Genomic DNA, 16,420 nt, shown 5'->3' on the forward strand with positions numbered 1-16,420 from the left:
ACATCTTCTCCATTGAATCAGAATCAAGTTCAATCCGATTGGCGGATCCAATCAGCCAATCAGATTGAGCTCGCATTCTATTGGCTGATCGGAACAGCCAATAGAATGCGAGCTCAATCTGATTGGCTGATTGGATCAGCCAATCGGATTGAACTTGATTCTGATTGGCTGATTCCATCAGCCAATCAGAAAATTCCTACCTTAATTCCGATTGGCTGATAGAATCCTATCAGCCAATCGGAATTCGAGGGACGCCATCTTGGATGACGTCCCTTAAAGGAACCGTCATTCGTCGTCTAGTCGTCGGAAGAAGAGGATGGATCCGCGCTGGAGGTCTTCAAGATGGAGCCGGTCGTCATCGGATGGAAGAACATAGAAGATGCCGCTTGGAGAAGATGTTTGCCGGTCCGGATGTCCTCTTCTTGCCGGATAGGAGGAAGACTTTGGAGCACCGGATTATGGATCGCCAACCCCCGCTTGGGTTGGATGAAGATCTTGGAGCCAGGACGGATCGGTGATACCTGGATGGTGAAGACAAGGTAGGAAGATCTTCAGGGGATTAGTGTTAGGTTTATTTAAGGGGGTTTGGGTTAGATTAGGGGTATGTGGGTGGTGGGTTGTAATGTTGGGGGGGGGTATTGTATGTTTTTTTTTACAGGCAAAAGAGCTGAAATTCTTGGGGCATGCCCCGCAAAGGGCCCTGTTCAGGGCTGGTAAGGTAAAAGAGCTTGTAATTTTTGTATTTTAGAATAGGGTAGAGAATTTTTTATTTTGGGGGTCTTTGTTATTTTATTAGGGGGCTTAGAGTAGGTGTAATTAGTTTAAAATTGTTGTAATATTTTTCTTATGTTTGTAAATATTTTTTTATTTTCTGTAACTTAGTTCTTTTTTATTTTTTGTACTTTAGATAGTTTATTTAATTGTATTTATTTGTAGCAATTGTGTTTAATTAATTTATTGATAGTGTAGTGTTAGGTTAATTGTAGGTAATTGTAGGTAGTTTATTTAATTATTTTATTGATAGGGTAGTGTTAGGTTTAATTATATCTTAGGTTAGGATTTATTTTACAGGTAAATTTGTAATTATTTTAACTAGGTAACTATTAAATAGTTATTAACTATTTAATAGCTATTGTACCTGGTTAAAATAATTACAAAGTTGCCTGTAAAATAAATATTAATCCTAAAATAGCTATAATATAAATGTAATTTATTTTGTAGCTATATTAGGATTTATTTTACAGGTAAGTATTTAGCTTTAAATAGGAATAAGTTATTTAATAAGAGTTAATTTATTTCGTTAGATGTAAATTAAATTTAACTTAGGGGGGTGTTAGTGTTAGGGTTAGACTTAGCTTTAGGGGTTAATACATTTATTAGAATAGCGGTGAGTTCCGGTCGTCAGATTAGGGGTTAATAATTGAAGGTAGGTGTCGGCGATGTTAGGGAGGGCAGATTAGGGGTTAATACTATTTATGATAGGGTTAGTGAGGCGGGTTAGGGGTTAATAACTTTATTATAGTAGCGCTCAGGTCCGCTCGGCAGATTAGGGGTTAATAAGTGTAGGCAGGTGTCGGCGACGTTGTGGGGGGCAGATTAGGGGTTAATAAATATAATATAGGGGTCGGCGGTGTTAGGGGCAGCAGATTAGGGGTACATAGGGATAACGTAGGTGGCGGCGATTTGCGGTCGGAAGATTAGGGGTTAATTATTTTAAGTAGCTTGCGGCGACGTTGTGGGGGGCAAGTTAGGGGTTAATAAATATAATATAGGGGTCGGCGGGGTTAGGGGCAGCAGATTAGGGGTACATAAGTATAAAGTAGGTGGCGGTCGGCAGATTAGGGGTTAAAAATTTTAATCGAGTGGCGGCGATGTGGGGGGACCTCGGTTTAGGGGTACATAGGTAGTTTATGGGTGTTAGTGTACTTTAGGGTACAGTAGTTAAGAGCTTTATAAACCGGCGTTAGCCAGAAAGCTCTTAACTCCTGCTTTTTTCAGGCGGCTGGAATCTTGTCGTTAGAGCTCTAACGCTCACTGCAGAAACGACTCTAAATACCGGCGTTAGAAAGATCCCATTGAAAAGATAGGCTACGCAAATGGCGTAGGGGGATCTGCGGTATGGAAAAGTCGCGGCTGAAAAGTGAGCGTTAGACCCTTTAATCACTGACTCCAAATACCAGCGGGCGCCCAAAACCAGCGTTAGGAGCCTCTAACGCTGGTTTTGACGGCTACCGCCGAACTCTAAATCTAGGCCATAATGTGCAAGTGGCAGCGCAAAATAGTGCTCCTCTTGTAGTCTAGCCACAATCAGCAGCGCTAGTAGCATTAACATGTTAATAAAATATGAGCTTAGTCTTTCCATAACAAAATTAATGAATAAAATGCAGTTTGTTTAACATTAAAAAAATATTAAAGGGATAAATATAAAACATACGTATTTAGAAGAGCATATGGTTCATTTTACTATAATTTTACCCTAATGTAATGAAACGAGTTCCATATGTTTAGCCTTAAGTCATATGTCTGCATACACTGTTTTATCATACTTGAAACTAGACAGAATTAATCAGATAGAAATCTTGCTAAATGATTCCCTTTTTTACTAACAGATAATTTAGACTCTCAGCAAAAGAAAAACAGAAAATAATCTGATCATTTTTTTGTATAAATAAACAAAATAATATGTTGTATTTCAACTGATTACCTGTAACTATGTAATGTAATAAGGGAGAAATAAGTTATTAATATGACTAGATATAATCTGGGCAGAAGAATACCTTAAAGGGCCACTCAATTGTACCAAAAAGAAGGCAACTGCCTAAAGACACACTGAGCCTAGATAATAAGTGGAGCGTAAAAATAGCGCTATTGTGGATTAACATTACTAGAGCGCAATCAAACAGTGCTCATATAATAAGTCCAAAGTTATTTTTTTGTTGCTTGATCGCGCACTAATATCTGCATGTAGTATAGTGCAGGTGGGTTAAGTCCCTCACATAATAGATTTCTATGGGGGAGCACAGTAAAATTCATGTCAGATATTCCTCGAGTACTAAACTGTGGGTGCACTAAGTTTGCAAGTGTTGGAGTTCCTCATGTAGTTCTGTGCTATACTATTATTAATAATGGTTTACTCCAGGTCTTAAAAAGTACTTAATGTTACAGCGGTATTTTGGATTGTGCTCCAACACAACATTTAACTCACCATTTGTAATAATAGTGCTCGTAATACAAGTTGAAAGTAAAAAGTTTTCGCTCGTGTGTTAACCCAACGTGCATAAAAAAACGAAGTAAGGATATTGTGTAAGCGTTAACATATTCCCTCAAAGAAGTCAATGGGGCAAAAAGAGTGGAAAAACCTACTCGCACGCAAACCCGATCGCACATTCTCATGTACGCTAACCCAACATGAAAATACAAATATTTCACATTCCAATGTTCTTCACATAGCAGAATATGCTCTATTTATTCATAAATACATATTTCTATATATATCTGATGATATTTGGTGATATATATAAATATATATATATATACATACATACTGTTTTTATATATATATATATATATATATATATATATATTATATATATATATATATATATATATATATATGATATGATGATTATATATAGGTAAAGCTTTATACAGATATATATATATATATATATATATATATATAGAGGAATATCTATTTATAAATACTTAGAAAATATTCTGCTATGTGCAGAACATTGTAATGCCACATATTTGCAGTAATTCAATAGTTAAAACCTTTATTAAATATGAATATTGCATAAATATGCTTTTACATGTTTATATGTGTATATGTCTGTAAATACATATATACACATATAAATACGTAAATACATATGTACACATATATAGACATATTTATATAAAAAAAAATATATATACATATACATCTAGAGATGTATATGTATGTATCTCTATGTTAAAGCCCTTTGTCTGCCTTTTTGTTTTTAACACCTGAGACCTCATATCTTTGATATTATTTTATTAGATGGTGTTATTGTGAGTGTAACTGTACTGTGTAATGTAATTTTTATGTGTTTTGTGCAACTTTTTTGTTTTGCGAAACAGTTACCCAGAGCTCTGAGGACTCGGTAGTCATTCTAGCGTAAATTACGATTGCACTAACGTGTTCGCATCTACAGGTATACCCCGCTTTACGTCGATTCGCTTTACGTTGTTTCGCTAATACGTCGCTGCCGCAAACCCGGAAGTAGTTTCTCAGCGCGGCACAGCTCAGGACTTAGACAAGTAGTAAGGAGAAAAATTGCATGCGGTTTTACAGAGTACGTTGGAAAGACTTTAGGGTTGCTAAAACTGTGCAGTACAGTATTGTACTGTACCAGATAATTTGGTAAGTCCAGTATACCGGTCTTCATAAGCATTACATTATTTTTTGTACAATTAAAGGTACAGTACTGTACAGGATTATTTGTTAAATCCATACAGTAATTGTACCGTACACACAAGTATAGTTCTTCATAAGCAGTATTTTTTGGCCAATAAAGGTACAGTACAAGTACCAGTATATGCAGTGTTACTGTATGTACTGTACTGTATACAGTATTATTGTCATAATACCTTTGTGCTTACCTTGAATAGTACAGGTAAGCATTTCATATGCCTCCATCTCATATACAGTACCATACCATAAAACATAACCTACTTTAGTACTGTACAGTATTGTTTGGCATGGTTTGAGATCTCCACATAAAATAAGGATCTGGCATACAGTACAGGTACAGTAGAGTACTGTACATTAGGTTATGGTATGGTACTGTATAGACCAGGGGTTCTCAAGCCAAGTGAACTCAAGGCCCGGTAAATTTTAGCCGGAGCTGTCCAGGGCCCGGTAATCATTGGGAGTGGGTTGTAAAGTGTGGAGAATATAGGCTCGAAAGCCTACTACCAATTAAGCATATTAGGTGATGTGCATCTCTGTAATGAGAAGGGGTGTGGTCTAATGACATCAACACCCTATATCAGGTGTGCATAATTATTAGGCAACTTCCTTTCCTTTGGCAAAATGGGTCAAAAGTAGGACTTGACAGGCTCAGAAAAGTCAAAAATAGTGAGATATCTTGCAGAGGGATGCAGCACTCTTAAAATTGCAAAGCTTCTGAAGCGTGATCATCGAACAATCAAGCGTTTCATTCAAAATAGTCAACAGGGTCGCAAGAAGCGTGTGGAAAAACCAAGGCGCAAAATAACTGCCCATGAACTGAGAAAAGTCAAGCGTGCAGCTGCCAAGATGCCACTTGCCACCAGTTTGGCCATATTTCAGAACTGCAACATCACTGGAGTGCCCAAAAGCACAAGGTGTGCAATACTCAGAGACATGGCCAAGGTAATAAAGGCTGAAAGACGACCACCACTGAACAAGACACACAAGCTGAAGCGTCAAGACTGGGCCAAGAAATATCTCAAGACTGATTTTTCTAAGGTTTTATGGACTGATGAAATGAGAGTGAGTCTTGATGGGCCAGATGGATGGGCCCGTGGCTGGATTGGTAAAGGGCAGAGAGCTCCAGTCCGACTCAGACGCCAGCAAGGTGGAGGTGGAGTACTGGTTTGGGCTGGTATCATCAAAGATGAGCTTGTGGGGCCTTTTTGGGTTGAGGATGGAGTCAAGCTCAACTCCCAGTCCTACTGCCAGTTTCTGGAAGACACCTTCTTCAAGCAGTGGTACAGGAAGAAGTCTGCATCCTTCAAGAAAAACATGATTTTCATGCAGGACAATGCTCCATCACACGCGTCCAAGTACTCCACAGCGTCGCTGGCAAGAAAGGGTATAAAAGAAGAAAATCTAATGACATGGCCTCCTTGTTCACCTGATCTGAACCCCATTGAGAACCTGTGGTCCATCATCAAATGTGAGATTTACAAGGAGGGAAAACAGTACACCTCTCTGAACAGTGTCTGGGAGGCTGTGGTTGCTGCTGCACACAATGTTGATGGTGAACAGATCAAAACACTGACAGAATCCATGGATGGCAGGCTTTTGACTGTCCTTGCAAAGAAAGGTGGCTATATTGGTCACTGATTTCTTTTTGTTTTGTTTTTGAATGTCAGAAATGTATATTTGTGAATGTTGAGATGTTATATTGATTTCACTGGTAAAAATAAATAATTGAAATGGGTATATATTTGTTTTTTGTTAAGTTGCCTAATAATTATGCACAGTAATAGTCACCTGCACACACAGATATCCCCCTAAAATAGCTATAACTAAAAACAAACTAAAAACTACTTCCAAAACTATTCAGCTTTGATATTAATGAGTTTTTTGGGTTCATTGAGAACATGGTTGTTGTTCAATAATAAAAATAATAAAATTAATCCTCAAAAATACAACTTGCCTAATAATTCTGCACTCCCTGTATATGTGTGACAGTGGGTTCATTTTATACACACACACACATATATATATCCCAATATCCCACTGACACCAATGAACTATTATTTAATTAACCCACTGTACACCAATGTATTTTTTAAATAAATATATATATATATATATATATATATATATATATATATATATATATATATATATACAGTGTATATATATATATATATACACACACACACACACATTGGAGTACAGTGGGTTAATTATATAATAATTCATTGGTGTCAGTGGGATATAAATATATATAAATACATTGGTGTACAGTGGGTTTTTACATAACAATTCATTGGTGTCAGTGGAATCCATATATATATATATATATATATATATATATATATGCACATTGGTGTCAGTGGGTTAATTATAATAAAAGACGTTCATTGGTGTCAGTGGCCACCCTAATTATGTTACATCATTGGTGTTAGTGGGCTTACTAACCTGTGAGCCGATCTGGTTCTTCTCACGCTGTGTCACGCTCCCTGCCGCTACACGATAACAACGCACAAACAGCCCGTCCAGAATTTCAGAGCTATGTTGAGTGGTGGGCCTGTCAGAGTGAGCGTCGGGTCGCGGCCCGGCAGTAGGGCCGTCGCGGCCTGGCAGTGGGCCGCGGCCCGGCTGTTGAGAATCACGGGTATAGACTGTATGAGATGAAGGAGGCATATGAGATTATTACCTGTACTATTCAAGGTAAGCACAAAGGTAAAACCAATCATTGCAATAGGAGCAGACAATCTTTTTTTTTCATGTTTTTTTTTTCATACAGTAATTTAAAAATTCACTCCCAGTATCATCTCTGTTTTGTATTTTAGTCTTTATTTTATTTCTACATTTCTACAATGGCCCTGGCTCCAGGTGATGAAAAAAAGAGGATCCGTAAGCCTCTTACATTGAATCAAAAGTTGGAAATGATAAAGATGAGTGAGCAAGGCATGTCCATCTCAGATATAGGCCGCAAGTTAGGTTTGGCTCGCACAACAGTTAGCACAGTGGTGAACGCTAAAGAAAAATACTTAAAAGAAGTAAAAAGTGCTACTCCAGTGCACACAAAAGTGATTCGCAAGAGAGACAACCTTATTGCTGAAATGGAGAAGCTGCTAGTGGTTTGGATAGAAGATCAAACAAGCCACAATGTTCCTTTAAGCCAAGCCATTATTCAAAGCAAGGCACTATCCTTGTTTAATGCAATGAAGACTGATAGAGGTGAGAGTGCTAAAGATGAAACTTTTGAAGCTAGCAGAGGTTGGTTTAACAGGTTTAAGGAAAGAAGTCATCTGCACAACATTAAAGTGCAAGGGGAAGCAGCTAGTGCAGATGTTGAATCTGCAGAGGCTTTTCCAGAAGAGCTGGCTAAAATTATAGAAGATGGTGGTTACACCACACAGCAAATATTTAATGTTGATTAAACCGGCCTTTTCTGGAAAAAAATGCCATCTAGGACATTCATTGCAAAGGAGGAAAAGTTAATGCCAGGATTCAAAGCTGCAAAGGATCGACTAACACTGCTTTTAGGTGCTAATGCAGCTGGTGATTTGAAGCTGAAGCCTATGATGATCTACCATTCTGAGAATCCCAGGGCTCTGAAAAACTATGCTAAATCTAGCCTGCCTGTTTACTACAAATCAAACACTAAAGCCTGGATGACTGCAAGTCTATTTACAACATGGTTTACAGATTATTTTAAACCCACAGTTGAAGCCTACTGCAAGGAAAAAAAAATTCCTTTTAAAATTTTAATGCTTACTGACAATGCACCTTCTCACCCACGAGCATTAATGGAAATGTACAATGAGATTCAAGTTGTTTTCTTGCCTGCAAACACCACATCTATTATTCAGCCTATGGATCAGAGAGTGATTGCAACCTTCAAAGCATATTATTTGAAGAAGACATTTACTGCTGCTATAACTGCCTTAGATAGCGATGCATCTGATGGTGCTACACAGAACAAATTAAAAGCCTTCTGGAAAGGATTTACAATTCTAGATGCTATTAAAGCAATTAGAGATTCCTGGAATGAAGTTTCAGAATCAGCATTGAGACGTGTGTGGAAAAAGCTAATCCCCACCTTTATGGATGATGTTCCCGGCCTTGAGACTTCGGTAGAGGAAGTCAATGCTAGCGTTGTGGACATGGCTAGACAACTGGAACTAGAAGTGGAGCCTGAAGATGTTACAGAATTACTTGCATCTCATGAGCAGCCATTGACAGATGAAGATTTGATTATGATTGAAGAGCAAAGAAGACTGTTTCTTGAAACTGATGGTTCTACTGATGAAGACCCAGTTTGCATTAGGGAAATGCCAACAAAAGAATTAGAGGAATATGTCAATTTAATTGAAAAGGGTTTGGCAGGTTTGGAGCAGATTGATGGCAATTTTGAAAGAAGTTCTTCAGTTAATAAAATTGTGTCAAATGGAATTGCATGTTATAAAGAAATACTTCGAGAAAGGAAGCGTCAGTCCATGAAGCAAACTTCTTTGCTATCATATTTTAATAAAGTCCCACAGCCATCATCATCACCTTCAACATCAAGACCTGATGAATCTTTGTCAAGTTCTCCACCTTCAAAACTGATTTGCATTGAAGACTCAGATGATGAATCATAAGCAAAGGTAAGCAATAAAGCACATACCACTGTATTGTACTACATGTTGTACTGTACAGTACCTGTATACAGTATATGTATCCCTTTCTACTGTCTGCATAACTGAATACAGTAGTGTACTGTCTTTTGCTAGTGTTAAACTAAACTTAGCACTATTGCACACCTATATATGTTATTTCAAACATGTTTTTAAGCTTGTAAACACACTGGCAAGTGAAAAACAAGTAAAAAATGCCTTGACTCACTTTAAGTCGGTTTTCACTTTACAGCGGGGCTCCGGTCCCTAACCCGCTGTATGAGCGGGGTATACCTGTACTTTCAACTTGTATTACAAGTGCTAAAGCCAACGCATGCAAACACCCGCGTTTAATCCTTTTTCCCTTGCACATAACTGTTAGTGCGCCACTCGTAATTTTGCCCTAAACGTATAGGGTGTGCTAAAAAAGTTTGGTCATGTTAAAGAGACATAAAACCCAAAAAATTTCTTTCATGATTCATGTAGAAAATACAATTTTAAACAATTTTCCAATTTACTTTTATTATCAAATTTTCTTGTTATCCTTTGTTGAAAAATCAGGAAGGTAAGCTCCGGCGTGTGCACGTGTCTGCAGCACTTTATGGCAGCAGTTTTGCAACAATGTTATACATTCGCAATAGCACTAGATGGCAGCACTAACTTACTAATGCGGCCTGCCAGAATTTTTGCGTATAATTTCAAATCCGTATTAAGCAGTGAGATAGGTCTGTAGTTACTAGGGTTATTGACGGGTTTATTTGGTTTAGGGAGTACAGAGATTTATGCTTCTAAACATTCCGCGGGGAATTGTCCTGCGTTATCAATGTGTTGGAATGCTGCCAGTAATTGTGGGGCTAATGTGTTTTTATATATCTTGTAATAATCATTCGAGAACCCATCAGGGCCCGGGCTTTTGTTATTTTGTAGGGTATCAATTGCATCTGTAATTTCTTTCAAAGGTTAGTGGGGAGTCTAGCGTCTCTGCTCCTTGAGATTAAATCTTTTGGAATCTCTACTGAGTGTAAGTATTGGGTTATGGCACCTGTCCGTTGTGGGCCAACTTGTGTTGTGAGATTATACAATTTAGCATAGTATTCTTTAAAAGTATTCGCTATTTCTTTAGGTTCTGTTACTGCTGCTCCCTCCTCATTATCAGTTTTGAAGATGTGGGATTGGAAAGCCTTTTTGTTTAAGGCTTTTGCTAGCATTGTGCCCGCTTTATTACTATTATGGAAATAAAATGTTTTAAGGTAAAACGCCTTTTTGATTGTATCCTTCTGTAGAAGCTTCCTAAAAGCTTCTCTAGCTTTATTCACAGCTTGCGCAAGATCATCTCTCTGCGGGTTAAGTTTGTGCGGTTGTTCAGCTGTCTTCAAACTGGATAATAGTGCTTTGTATTCTACATTATATTTTTTGCGTAGTAGTGATTTTTGTTTAATTCATTCTCCTCTAATAGTCGCTTTATGCGCTAACCAGTTATTAATGCCATTTGTGTCTGCTGAGATATTATGTTGAAACAATTCCTTTATATTCGTGTCTATTTGGGTCTTAATTATCGGGTCATGTAATATGGTGGAGTCCAAACGCCACAAAAAAGGGCGTTGTGGCATTGAGGGCCATGTGAGTTCCAACGTGATGGAAGCATGATCCGACCAAGAAATTGGCAGGATTTCCGTATCAGTAGCTTAAGCTATATTGTTATGATCTACCAACCAGTAATCTATCCTGAAATATAAACGCCCTGGGTTTGAGTAAAAAGTGTAGCTACGTGTTTTTGGGTGATGAACTCTCCCCACATCCATCAGCAATAATGTATCTAATTTTTGAGCGATTCATGTTCTATTTCTATTGGTAACCTGACTCCTACCTGGGTAACAATCTAGGTTGGGGTTTAAAGTAATATTTAAATCTCCTCCTATTATCACCATGCCTTTCTGGACTTCACCTAATCTATTGAGGGCTTTGTTTAAAAAGGTTTGTTGTCCTATGTTGGGCGCATATATATTCATTAATGTTAGGTAACTGTTATATAAGGTGCCTACAAGTATCAGAAATCTGCCTTCCCCATCAGAATACTGATCCATAACTTGAAATGGTATCTCCTTGCTAATCAGAATTCCCACCCCATTTTTTTTTTTTTTACAATTCTAATTGAAATATTATTGGGTATAAATCTTACGGCTAGATTTAGAGTTCTGCGGCCAAAGGGGTGCGTTAGCTACGCATGCTTTCCCCCCCCCCCGCACCTTTTAAATACCGCTGGTATTTAGAGATCACAGAATGGCTGCGTTAGGCTCCAAAAAGGGAGCGTAGAGCATATTTACCGCCACTGCAACTCTAAATACCAGCGTTGCTTATGGACGCGGCCAGCTTCAAAAACGTGCTCGTGCACGATTCCCCCATAGAAAACAATGGGGCTGTTTGAGCTGAAAAAAACCTAACACCTGCAAAAAAGCAGCGTTAAGCTCCTAACGCAGCCCCATTGTTTCCTATGGGGAAACACATCCTAAGTCTGAACCTAACACCCTAACATGTACCCCGAGTCTAAACACCCCTAACCTTACGCTTAATAACCCCTAATCTGCCGCCCCCGCTATCGCTGACCCCTGCATATTATTATTAACCCCTAATCTGCCGCTCCGTACACCGCCGCAACCTACGTTATCCCTATGTACCTCTAATCTGCTGCCCCTAACACCGCCGACCCCTATGTTATATTTATTAACCCCTAATCTGCCTCCCCCGCTATTGCTGACCCCTGCATATTATTATTAACCCCTAATCTGCCGCTCCGTACACCGCCGCAACCTACGTTATCCCTATGTACCCCTAATCTGCTGCCCCTAACACCGCCGACCCCTATATTATATTTATTAACCCCTAATCTGCCGCCCCCAACGTCGCCTCCACCTACCTACAATAATTAACCCCTAATCTGCCGACCGGATCTCACCGCTACTCTAATAAATGTATTTATTAATACACTAACACTAACACCCCCTAAGTTAAATATAATTTAAATCTAACGAAATAAATTAACTCTTATTAAATAAATTATTCCTATTTAAAGCTAAATACTTACCTGTAAAATAAACCCTAATATAGCTACAATATAAATAATAATTATATTGTAGCTATTTTAGGGTTTATATTTATTTTACAGGCAACTTTGTATTTATTTTAACCAGGTACAATAGCTATTAAATAGTTAATAACTATTTAATAGTTACCTAGTTAAAATAATTACAAAATTACCTGTAAAATAAATCCTAACCTAAGTTACAATTAAACCTAACACTACACTATCAATAAATTAATTAAATACAATACCTACAAATAAATACAATGAAATAAACTAACTAAAGTACAAAAAATAAAAAAAAACTAAGTTACAAAAAATAAAAAAATATTTACAAACATTAGAAAAATATTACAACAATGTTAAACTAATTACACCTACTCTAAGCCCCCTAATAAAATAACAAAGACCCCAAAATAAAAAAATGCCCTACCCTATTCTAAAATTAAAATAGAAAAGCTCTTTTACCTTACCAGTCCTGAAAAGGGCCCTTTGCGTGGCATGCCCCAAAGAATTCAGCTCTTTTGCCTGTAAAAAAAAACATACAATACCCCCCCAACAACCCACCACCCACATACCCCTAATCTAACCCAAACCCCCCTTAAATAAACCTAACACTAAGCCCCTGAAGATCTTCCTACCTTATCTTCACCACGCCGGGTTCACCGATCGATCCAGAAGAGCTCCTCCAATGTCTTGATCCAAGCCCAAGCGGGGGCTGAAGATGTCCATGATCGGGCTGAAGTCTTCATCCAAGCAGGAGCTGAAGAGGTCCATGATCCGGCAGAAGTCTTCTATCAAGCGGCATCTTCAATCTTCTTTCTTCCGGATCCATGTTCATCCCGCCGACGCGGAACATCCATCTTCACCGACGACTTCCCGACGAATGACGGTTCCGTTAAGGGACGTCATCCAAGATGGCGTCCCTCGAATTCCGATTGGCTGATAGGATTCTATCAGCCAATCGGAATTAAGGTAGGAAAATTCTGATTGGCTGATGGAATCAGCCAATCAGAATCAAGTTCAATCCGATTGGCTGATCCGATCAGCCAATCAGATTGAGCTCGCATTCTATTGGCTGTTCCGATTTTTTTATTTTGGGGGTCTTTGTTATTTTATTAGGGGGCTTAGAGTAGGTGTAATTAGTTTAATATTGTTGTAATATTTTTCTAATGTTTGTAAATATTTTTTTATTTTTTGTAACTTAGTTCTTTTTTATTTTTTGTACTTTAGTTAGTTTATTTAATTGTATTTATTTGTAGGTATTGTATTTAATTAATTTATTGATAGTGTAGTGTTAGGTTTAATTGTAGATAATTATAGGTATTTTATTTAATTAATTTATTGATAGTGTAGTGATAGGTTTAATTGTAACTTAGGTTAGGATTTATTTTACAGGTAGATTTGTAATTATTTTAACTAGGTAACTATTAAATAGTTAATAACTATTTAATAGCTATTGTACCTGGTTAAAATAAATACAAAGTTGCCTGTAAAATAAATATAAATCCTAAAATAGCTACAATATAATTATAATTTATATTGTAGCTATATTAGGGTTTATTTTACAGGTAAGTATTTAGCTTTAAATAGGAATAATTTATTTAATAAGAGTTAATTTATTTCGTTAGATAAAAAGGGTTAAAAAATTTATTAGAGTAGCGGTGAGCTCCAGTCGGCAGATTAGGGGTTAATGCTTGAAGTTAGGTGTCGGCGATGTTAGGGAGGGCAGATTAGGGGTTAATACTATTTATTATAGGGTTATTGAGGCGGGAGTGAGGCGGATTAGGGGTTTATACATTTATTATAGTAGCGGTGCGGTCCGGTCGGCAGATTAGGGGTTAATAAGTGTAGGTAGGTGGCGGCGACGTTGGGGGCGGCAGATTAGGGGTTAATAAATATTATGTAGGTGTCGGCGGTATTAGGGGCAGCAGATTAGGGGTACATAGGGATAACGTAGGTGGCGGCGGTGTATGGAGCGGCAGATTAGGGGTTGGCGGCGATGTGGGGGGACCTCGGTTTAGGGGTACATAGGTAGTTTATGGGTGTTAGTGTACTTTAGAGCACAGTAGTTAAGAGCTTTATAAACCGGCGTTAGCCCAGAAAGCTCTTAACTACTGACTTTTTCTGCGGCTGGAGTTTTGTCGTTAGATTTCTAACGCTCACTTCAGCCAAGACTCTAAATACCGGCGTTAGAAAGATCCCATTGAAAAGATAGGATACGCAAATGGCGTAGGGGGATCTGCGGTATGGAAAAGTTGCGGCTTGGAAGTGAGCGTTAGATCCTTTCCTGACTGACTCCAAATACCAGCGGGCGGTAAAAACCAGCGTTAGGAGCCTCTAACGCTGGTTTTGACGGCTACCGCCAAACTCTAAATCTAGGCCTTAGAGTATAGTTTTGGCTCTTTATTTTTGGGGAAATGTGTTTCTTGCAGGAACACAATTGCACCCTGCAGCTTTTTAAACCATGATATAGCAATCAATCTTTTATTTGGGGAATTCAAGCCCTTACAATTTTGTGATATTAATTTTAGTTTAGAATTCATTGTTATATATTCCCGATGTGCCTAAGCCCATTCTTACCTTTTACCTTATCGGGAGCATTATTCTCCCCATACAACTGGGCTCTATTTCCTTCTGAGATATGAGCAGTAAGTTGTCCTATCAAAAACAAAGGTGACCACCGTAACAAAAAAAACAATAAAAACCATTTAACCTGGTAACTCAATAACATAAAAGGTAATATAACCAGTAACATTTTCTCCATTCTCCAACCAATGGTTGGGAATGATGACATAGGGGTGTCGAAAGACCTGAATAGGTCTGGGCACAGTTAGGGGTACACAGCATTTTAAGACATGATAACTTGAATATATGGGTTTTTTTTGAGAACTACTCCGAGCAGGAGGAGAAGAAGGGAGAGTGGGCTGCCATTACAACAGGTACAAGATTGGTATTTGCATGGGGATTCTTAAAGCTAGACATACTATGAAATAAATCAAATTCCCTCCCTTGAACCTCCTTTCCCTTTAAATTGCCAATCCCAGTGTTTAAAAAAAAAAAACCTATTACCTAAGTGATGGCTCTCTCTCTGAGGGGTATAAGCCCTCCAAATCAAGCTAGCAACAGTCCCCCTCCTCTCTCAACATTTTAGTGAGTTAAAAGATAAAATAAAGGACAGATAGTCAGCGGTTCTCCAAACCTTGAGAGGATGTTAGTCCATTCAGTGCAATTTTTTTTTGTTCTCTTTCTCTGTACTTTCATCTAGCGTAGTCTTTGCTGCTATGGTCTGGAGATATCGGAAATCTGTTCTTCATGTAGTAATGGCAGTGCTGGCTGTGATATCTCCAACTGGGTGCAGAAGGCCTCCAAATCTTCTAGGGACCTATAGATATGTATTCTGTTGTTTTTCAGTACCTTAATACAGAACGGGAAACCCCACCTATAGGTGATTCCTTTTTCTTGAGGGTGTTTGGTTAGGAATCATGCTTCTTTTCTGTTGCAATGTGAGTGGACTGAGGTCAGAATAAAGTTGTAGTTGATTTCCTTGGTAGGCTACTGATTGTTGTTGTCTCGCTGCCTTCATAATTTTTTCCTTATCCACAAATTTGTGAAATTTTATAATCACATCCCTTGGCGGTTCTGTATCTTTGGGCTGCGGGCGCAATGCAATATGGGCCCAATCTAATGGGATTTCTGTGCAATCAGGGTCTTTTATTATAGATCTGAAAAAGTTTGGAGGAAGGAGTGCAATTCTTCTGGGACAATTCTTTCCGGAATACCTCTGATCCTTATGTTTGCCTCCTCCCTCTATTGTCCAAGTCTTCGAGTTTTTCCTGTAAAAACGAGATTTGAGATTCTTGAGCTTGCAGTTTTTTAGTTATCAGATCCATATCTGTGGTCTGTTGTTCTGATTGTTCTTCCAAGAACTCAATTCTGTTACCTAATTCATTAACTTCTTTCCTCACTTCCGCTAGCCCGTCTTTAATCATGCGACCCACTTGCTGTATAAATGAAGTGAAATCCTCCTTTCTAGGAAGATCCTTTAGATCTGCTCGTGGGATTGGGGTATCCAAGTTCATATCTTGTTGAGTGTCCTCATCTGGAGCCTGAGAAGAGTTCTCATCCTCAGGTGCCGTTGTATTTGCTGTTCTAAAAAACATGTTCATCTTATTAGGGTTACTCTCGACAAGTGCTCTTCTGGACACCATATTGGAGCCTCACAGTGTGTAATTAAATCCTGTCTTTCCCCTCCATCTGTGTCTGATCCTT

At 38.3% G+C, this 16,420-nt stretch overlaps 1 pseudogene; it reads left to right on the forward strand.

Annotated features, from left to right (window-relative positions):
• Positions 1-7,284: 7,284 nt before the first annotated feature.
• Positions 7,285-9,078, forward strand: LOC128644529 (tigger transposable element-derived protein 1-like; annotated as a pseudogene).
• The last annotated feature ends 7,342 nt before the right edge of the window (positions 9,079-16,420 follow it).

The sequence above is a fragment of the Bombina bombina genome, unplaced genomic scaffold (assembly GCF_027579735.1).
Source record: "Bombina bombina isolate aBomBom1 unplaced genomic scaffold, aBomBom1.pri scaffold_434, whole genome shotgun sequence".
In the NCBI taxonomy this organism is placed as follows: Eukaryota; Metazoa; Chordata; class Amphibia; order Anura; family Bombinatoridae; genus Bombina; species Bombina bombina.